Source organism: Helianthus annuus, chromosome 4 (assembly GCF_002127325.2).
Source record: "Helianthus annuus cultivar XRQ/B chromosome 4, HanXRQr2.0-SUNRISE, whole genome shotgun sequence".
Lineage (NCBI taxonomy): Eukaryota > Viridiplantae > Streptophyta > Magnoliopsida > Asterales > Asteraceae > Helianthus > Helianthus annuus.
In genome coordinates, this window is record NC_035436.2 from 186,893,960 (window position 1) to 186,903,261 (window position 9,302).

Sequence of the window (9,302 nt, forward strand, 5' to 3'; positions counted from 1 at the left end):
AAGGATGGGATTCACGTCGATCCATCCAATGTGGACTCTATTAAGAACTGGCCTGCACCTCGTACACCAAAGGAAATTCGCCAATTCTTGGGATTGGCAGGTTACTACAGGAGATTCATTAAGGATTTTTCTAAGATCGCGCAACCTCTCACCCTACTGACGCAGAAAGGCGTTGTCTATCATTGGGGAAATGCACAAGAGTTAGCTTTTCAGCATCTAAAGGATAGACTTTGTAGTGCACCCATCCTTTCATTGCCAGAGGGCACAGAAGATTTTGTGGTTTACTGTGATGCATCAATTCAAGGTCTTGGTTGTGTATTGATGCAACGAGATAAAGTCATAGCCTACGCCTCACGGCAACTCAAAGTTCACGAGAAGAACTACACTACGCATGATTTAGAGCTGGGAGCTGTTGTTTTCGCACTTAAGTTATGGCGGCATTACCTGTACGGAACCAAGTGTGCCATCTACACCGACCATCGGAGCTTAGAGCACATATTCAAGCAGAAGGAACTGAATATGCGGCAGCGACGATGGGTCGAGCTGCTGAATGACTACGAGTGCTCTATCAGGTATCACCCGGGCAAGGCCAATGTAGTGGCTGACGCCCTCAGTCGAAAGGACACTGCGCCTAAGCGCGTAAGAGCTCTACAACTCACGATCCATTCTAGTCTACCTTCGCAAATACGAGCCGCTCAGATAGAAGCACTGAAACCAGAAAACGTTAGAGCCGAAGCCCTACGCGGGTCAAGGCAACGCTTAGAACAGAAGGAAGACGGTGCTTACTACGTAACAGGACGCATCTGGGTCCCACTCTATGGCGACTTACGAGAACTTGTGATGGATGAAGCGCACAAATCTCGCTACTCGGTACACCCTGGTTCGGACAAGATGTACCACGATATTAAAACTACGTATTGGTGGCCTAGCATGAAGGCCCACATAGCAACTTACGTCAGCAAGTGTTTGACTTGTGCACGAGTCAAGACGGAATATCAGAAACCCTCAGGCCTACTCCAACAACCGGAGATACCACAATGGAAATGGGAGCAGATTTCCATGGATTTCGTTACTGGCCTACCTAGATCACAGCGCGGAAATGATACTATCTGGGTGATTGTGGATCGACTCACGAAATCCGCACACTTTTTGGCAATTAAGGAAACAGATAAATTCTCCACTTTAGCGGAAATATACCTCAAGGAAGTTGTTTCGAGGCACGGGGTGCCCACTTCTATCATCTCTGATCGAGATGCACGTTTTACTTCGGAACTGTGGCAAGCAATGCACAAGTCTTTTGGCTCACGTCTTGATATGAGCACAGCGTATCACCCACAGACGGACGGGCAGTCCGAACGCACTATCCAGACATTAGAAGACATGCTTCGTGCTTGTGTAATCGACTTTGGCAGCAGCTGGGAAAGGCATCTGCCACTCGTGGAATTCTCGTATAATAACAGCTACCACACAAGCATTAAAGCTGCTCCGTTTGAGGCATTGTACGGACGTAAATGCCGGTCACCTCTTTGCTGGGCAGAGGTGGGGGATAGTCAAATCACTGGTCCAGAACATGTGGTAGACACTACTGAGCGGATTGCTCAAATACGACAACGCATGGCGGCCGCTCGAGACCGTCAGAAGGCCTACGCCGATAAGGGCAGGAAACCACTTGAGCTCCAGGTTGGGGAGCGGGTATTACTCAAAGTTTCGCCCTGGAAGGGTGTGGTTCGTTTTGGTAAACGAGGCAAACTCAACCCACGATACGTTGGACCTTTCGAAATCGTTGAGAAAATAGGCAAGGTGGCCTACAGACTGAACTTACCAGCAGAACTCGGTGCAGTTCACAACGTTTTCCATGTGTCGAATCTGAAGAAGTGTCTGTCAGATGAGACCCACGTAGTTCCTCTGAAGGAACTCACAATCGACGAACAGTTGAAATTCGTCGAAGAACCAGTCGAGATCACGGACCGGGATGTTAAGGTCCTCAAGAGCACTAGAATACCTCTCGTTCGAGTTCGTTGGAACTCACGTCGCGGCCCAGAGTTCACCTGGGAGCGCGAAGATCGGATGAAACAAAAGTATCCCCAACTGTTTGAGAACAGTACAACCGCCACTGAGGCTGAAGCTACGGAATTTCGGGACGAAATTCCAGATCAACGGGGGGTGGATGTGACACCCCAGGATAACCGGGAAAACCATACAACTTGACTAGCTTCCTCAGTGAGTGCCATCAAATTTCGGGACGAAATTTCTTTCAACTTGGGGATGATGTGACAACTCGAAATCTAGAACCTTTCTTGTGCCTTGATGAAACATACTTGTACGTTATGTGACTAGTTAACTGGTTAAACGTAATGATAAACGTGAACCTTTTATGTGATATGTGCCTTGTTTGTGTGTTTGTATGTATATATGTACGTATTATAATTGAGCCGAGAACCCAACCCGAGAACAAAGGACCCGACTCGAGACCATGAGGTCTCGAGTGGATAGTGGCCGGTGGGCCTTTGGGCCGTGAACCATCAACCGAAACCCATTATGGTTGATCTAGTATATATATCACCCCTTAGTTATTTTTACCATTTTTGGGCAACCATACACACACTCTCCTACTTCCCTCTCACTAAAACCCTAGAGACACAAGCACACTCCTCACCTTCGGATTGGACTCTTGGAACCGGCTCACACACAATCGGTTGGAAGCTCACACACATCCTCGAAATCCGTCAACCGGTTAGTGTTTCTTGATGTTTATTGGGTTTGAATGTTAGTGATTCTTATTGTGTTTGTGCTTGGATTGATGATTATGTCATTATGGTTGTTTGCTAAGTTGTTGCACATGATATGATTGTTTATGATAAAAATGCTACTTGAAAGGAAATAGCTACTTGTTAAACAAAGGATGATGTTTATTGTAGTTGGATATTAGTGTTACATGATGTTTTAATGTGTATAATGAGATAATCGGTTGATATGCTTGATTTCGGATGGTTAGTGTTTGGGGTTTAAGTGAAGATCGAATCACTAGTCTTGTTAAGCATGAAATCGGTTTATGTTTGTCATATTATCGGTTAAGTATAGAACCGGATTGTGGTATTAAGTCCAAGTGTTTGATAGTTGTTCATGTATAATTAGGAAGAATGCATAATATGCTTGAACAAAGGTTGAATGTGTTATGAATATGCTTGAATGTTTGAAGAACATGAAGAACTTGTTAAATATGCTTTGAATGTGGGTTAAATATTTGAAATCCTGCTTGTTTGATCTGAATTCATGAATGTTTAGACAACAAAACATGTTTTAGTGGATAGTACAATATTTGGGTTGCATGACATTCAAATTCTATTGGATAGTACAACTGTGCAGAATCAGCAACTGTTGGGGAGTCGGAACCCCTGGTTGCGACTCGAAACCTCCACGATTGCGACACCAGTTGCGAGTCGAGAACACCTGGTTACGACTCGCAACCACAGCATGATGAACCGAGACCACAAGTTGCGACACAGGTTACGAGTCCCGTTGCGACTCGAGACCAAAACATGACAAGCCGAGACCACGGTTGCGACATAGGTTGCGACTCGCAACCACCCATGACCAACATAGCAGCACAACTCGAAACCATGCTTGCGAGTCCGGTTGCGACTCGAGACCACACTTATTGGACTTGCTTAGTTATGGGCCTAAGTTAGTGGGCCGGACTTATGGACTCCTGTGTTACTGTTTGATGCGTAGTTTGGGGCTGTTATTACGAGCCCAACTGTTTGGGCCTCGCACTAGGACTTTGGATTGTATTTTGACTGTTAACTGTGAACTGTTAATGTTAAACGTGTTGCCATGATTATTACCTATGTACAATACGTGTTGAACATACGTGCACTGCTTGGCTTGAATCTGATACGAATAATACCTGTGATAGGACCTAATTGAATTCCTGCAACTTGATTAACTTTTCTGTGATTAACTGCCGAGCAAACCAAGGTGAGTTCACACCCTTACAAAGCATGGGATTCCCTGGGTTGGGAACGGGGTTAAGGAACGTGGGTTCCTCGTCCTCCTTGGGTAGGACGGCTATGGTTCAGGAATGTGATTCCTCGTCCGGATGGACGGATAACTCGTACTAGACTAAAACTCTATCACGAAGTCCCTCCTTTTTGTATCGACTTAATCGCCGGGCCAATGGCGAGCGGGTCATTAGTTAGATAGCGCTATTTAGGTCTGACAAACCTCACACCGTGCCGCAGAGGACGGGCGTGAACTAATGGATCTGGGGCACGTCAATGATGATAGACATTGATGTTTTCAGGGCACATAAACATGACTACAGTCAGCCGTCGATATGGTAACGAGTCTAGTGTACGCATGGGGTAGCCCCCACGGCCGAAATGCCTGATAACTAACATGGGGTAGCCCCCACTGCTGGAGTGCCGGAGTAACTGGGATGAACATGTCACGTTTTTAAACTATGGGGTAACCCCCACGGCAGGATGCCAGATAAAGGAAAACTGTTTTCGAAACAACTAAAACGAACACCCAACTGTGAACTCACTCAACTAGTTGTTGACTCGTTACTACATGCTTTGCAGGACCATAGGTACTCAACTGGAGCTTGCATGGAGGAGAGTCGTTGTGGGACACGGATTGCTGCGTGTCATGTTTTATTTGAAAACATTTGAACTTATGTCATAACTTTAAACTTATGCTTCCGCTTGCAACTTAAACTTGCTTGTTTTGAAACACCAATCGTATTGGTTAAACTTTTATAACTGTTTATATGCTCGTTCAGTATGATTGGTGGCTGGATCCTGGTCAGTCACGCCTCCAAGCGGTAGTTCTCCGCAGGTGGGATTTTGGGGGTGTGATAACTTTCATAATTAACCAAGCATCATACCTCGTTTACATAAAGTTTGGTTACATTATCCTTGTGTGATTTTTGACCAAAACAGTTTGGCGCCCACCGTGGGGCAATTGGTGCTTCATTCATAAGAAAATCTTTTGTTCGAAATCATTTCAAAGAGTTACATGGCTTCATCATTGAAGAACACGTCCACGGCGATGTCTGCAGTCACCTCATCACAGACCACTCTGCCTCCTCCACCGGCAGGATCTCAGAAAAATACTGAGAAAAGACCAACTCCTACTTCCTCTAAACCTCTATCTTCTTCTGCTATGAATTCTTCTATTCCCAGTACTAGTGATGTGTTTGCTTTAATTTTGCAGATGAAGGATCGTATGCAGCGGCAGGATGAGACTAATGACAGGATCCTCAGGGAAATTGGAGACCTCAAAAGACAAAAGAAAGCGGCAGAGGATCATTCCCCACTGATGCCCAAATCCTTGAGCTTCGAGACTCCAATGATCACTTCCCAGCCATCGGGGACCCCGGACGTACAAATCATAGGGGAGTCAAGAGGATTACATCTCAAGTCGGCAGCAATGACTCAGACATCAGGCTCACATTTTCAGCCAGCAGGATCCTATCCGCAGTATATGGGATCCTTCATGAATTCAGGAGTCTATCCTGGAACACAGCAACTTCAAGGATCCTATTTTGTCCCAGGATCATCCCAGGTTCAAGGATCCTCCTTTGTTCCAGGATCACTCCAGGTTCAAGGATCCTCCTTTGTTCCAGGATCGTCTCAGATACCAGGATCCTTCCCAATGCCAGGATCCCTAAGAAGTTTGCAAACAGGAAATCCGGATGTCCATCAAGGGGATTTCATTCCAATGCAGACCATAGCCTCCACTGGTCCCTCCATTGTCCCTGAATCCCAGCAACTTGGATTCACAACCACTATTCCTAATTTGAACCCAATGGGAGGTCACACTTTAAATAATTATCTTGCCACTAACCATGGATTCATGCAGGATACAGGTGTCAATCATGCTACGGCCAGGGAATTACAGAAACTAAAGGACATGATCTCGAGTGTTCCGGGAGTAGTTAAACCTATACCTGAAATTGCAGATGGGAGCCATAAGGTATCTCGTTTTGCACCACCAATCTGTGATGCAGAGGTACCCAAAAGGTTCCATATCCCTACTATGAAGCTGTATGACGGTACAACGGATCCAGAGGAACACGTAGCACAATACAGGGAGAGGATGGAGATCAATCCTATCCTAGAAAAATTGAAGGAAGCATGCTTATGTAAAGGATTTGGATCCACTCTTACTGGATCAGCTCTTAAATGGCTACTAAGTCTTCCCCCTTACTCTATTACTTCATTTGCTAATTTAGTTAATTTATTCAACAACCAATTCTCTTGTAGTAGAAAATTTGAAAGATTAACCAGTGATTTATATAGGGTAACCCAAAGTCATAATGAATCATTAAGAGATTATATAACTAAATTTAGTAAAGAATCCTTGGACATTCCCAACTTGGATACGGCTACGGCTGTTGAAGCCTTCAAGATGGGACTGCTTAAGGATTCATTATTCTATGATGATCTTGTTATGACACCATGCAGGAACTTAGATGAAGTAAGAACTCGGGCACTCAGGTTCATCCGGCTAGAGGATGACAAGAGGATCCAGGAGAGACAAGTAGGATCCTCAAAACAAGATAAGCAAGGATCCTCCTTCAAGAGCAACAAATTCAAATCCTACCATAGAAATGAAAATCAGAATGTGCATGCTGTTGACCAGGAAGAGGATGATGAAGAATATCCTCCAATCTCAGAATATTGTTTTTCTGTTGATAATCATGAACTGATCCTTGCAATGCAGAACCTAGGTGAAAAAGCTAGGTGGCCCAGGAAGAATGATAAACCATCCGGGACTAAAGACAAGTCAAAATGGTGTGCATACCACGAGGATTTCGGGCATCTAACTGAAGATTGCATAGCCTTAAGAAAAGAAATTGGATACCTGCTAAGCAAGGGGCATCTAAAAGAATTGCTGGGGAGAAAAAAGCAAAGAACCCAGGATCCTGAAAGGATCCCCGAAAAAGCTCCAGCACCTCCGGCAAATGCACAAGTGATCAACTTTATATCTGGAGGATCAGACATCTGTGGTACATCCTTCTCGGCAGCCAAAAGACATGCAAAAGAATCAAAAATGGATAATGGAGAAAGGCCTATTAGAACATCAAGTGTCTCAGAAGGGAAGACGATAACGTTTGATGAGGATGATCGCATTAACATTCAGGATCCTCATCATGATAGTTTAGTCATTACTCTCTTTATCTCTAACCATTTTGTCCGCAGGATCCTTATCGATGGAGGAAGCTCAGTGAACATTATCCAGCTTGATGTTCTGAAGAAAATGGGTATCCCAGAATCAGACATCACACCAAGATCCTCCGTGCTTGTAGGATTCAGTGGAGAAACAAAGAAAACTCTGGGGGACATCAAACTCCCAATCTACGTGGAAGGATTACATAATTATCAGAAATTTTGTGTTATTGACTGTTTATCTTGTTGCAACGTTATCCTTGGCAGGCCTTGGATACACGATATGAAAGCAGTCCCATCCACCTACCATCAATGTGTGAAGCTCCCTAGCCCATGGGGGATAATCAAGATCGACAGTGATCAGCAGGAGGCTAAGGATTGTTATACCTCATCTATGAAGCCAACCTCGAAGCCAAGGGAGCAATAGCAATTACAGTATCCTCCGAGGAATGTCTTGGAGGCAAGGGAACAGGATGTGGACGAAATCCTTTTGGATCCTAGTGATCCTGAGTCAAAAATCTATATCGGGTCAGGGATCCTTGGCAAGATGAAAGAAGATTTACTATCCTTCCTCAAAAGACGAAAATCCACCTTTGCTTGGAAACATGAAGACATGACAGGTATATCTAAGGATATTATTACTCACAAACTTGGCATTGACAGGTCTATCAAACCAATCCATCAAAAAAGGAGGAAGTTTGCACCAGAAAGGAATGCCATTATCCAAGAAGAAGTAGAGAGACTACTTCAAGCAGGTATGATCAGAGAGGTAAAATATCCAAAATGGTTAGCCAATGTGGTTGTTGTCCAAAAGAAAAATGGAAAGTGGAGGGTATGTGTCGATTTCACTGATTTGAATAAGGCATGTCCCAAGGATCCTTTCCCATTACCCCACATTGACTCCATGGTGGATGCAACGGCGGGGCATGAACTGTTGACCTTTATGGATGCATCCTCTGGATTCCAACAAATTCAGATGGAACCATCTGACCAAGAGGATACAGCTTTATGACCCCAACCGGTTTATATTGTTATATTGCCATGCCTTTTGGACTAAGAAATGCAGGTGCAACATATCAAAGGCTGGTGAATATGATGTTAAAAGATCAAATTGGAAAAACTATGGAGGTGTACATAGATGATATGGTGGTCAAGTCAAAGAAAGCTGAGGATCAGCTAAGGGATTTGGAAGAAGCATTCGATATCCTTGATAGTTACAACATGAAACTTAATCCTTCAAAATGCCATTTTGGTGTTAAGGCAGGAAAGTTCCTAGGATACATGGTAACTCAGAGGGGCATTGAAGCAAGCCCGGAACAAATCAAAGCATTAGTAAATATCAAATCTCCTGCCAATGCCAAGGATGTTCAAAGACTGACAGGCAGGATAGCAGCTCTGAACAGGTTCATATCGAAATCCTCAGAAAAATGCAAAGAATTTTACGATATCCTAAGGAAGAATAAGAAGTTTGAATGGACTGAGAAGCATGAGAACGCTTTACAAGCCCTTAAAGAATATATGTCCTCAGCACCAGCATTAGCAAAACCGGAAAAAGGAGATGTGTTATCCTTATACCTGGCGGTATCCTCAACCGCTGTAAGTGCTGTCCTTGTCAAGGATCACGAAGGTACACAATATCCTATCTACTATGTAAGTAAAAGTTTACTTGATGCCGAATCCAGGTACTCACACCTCGAAAAACTTATTCTTGCATTAATCATGGCATCCACTAAGTTAAGGCATTATTTTGAAACCCATACTATTGTTGTTAAAACTAATTTTCCAATTAAGAATGTCCTCAGGAAACCGGAGATGTCAGGGAGAATGGCTAAGTGGGCAGTGAAGCTTAGTGCCCATGATATAAGATATGAACCAAGAACGGCCATTAAATCACAAGCCTTAGCTGACTTTGTGGCTGATTTCAGTAGTGATCTACAAAAAGAAGCAGAATTGGAGGTCCAGCAGCTGGATGAAACCAAGGATCCTTGGATATTACACACTGACGGATCCTCAAATGTCAAGGGCACAGGGCTTGGGATCCTACTAAAATCGCCACAGGGGGACATAATACCCCACTCCATAGCCTGTGAATTCCTAGCAACTAACAATGAGGCTGAATATGAAGCC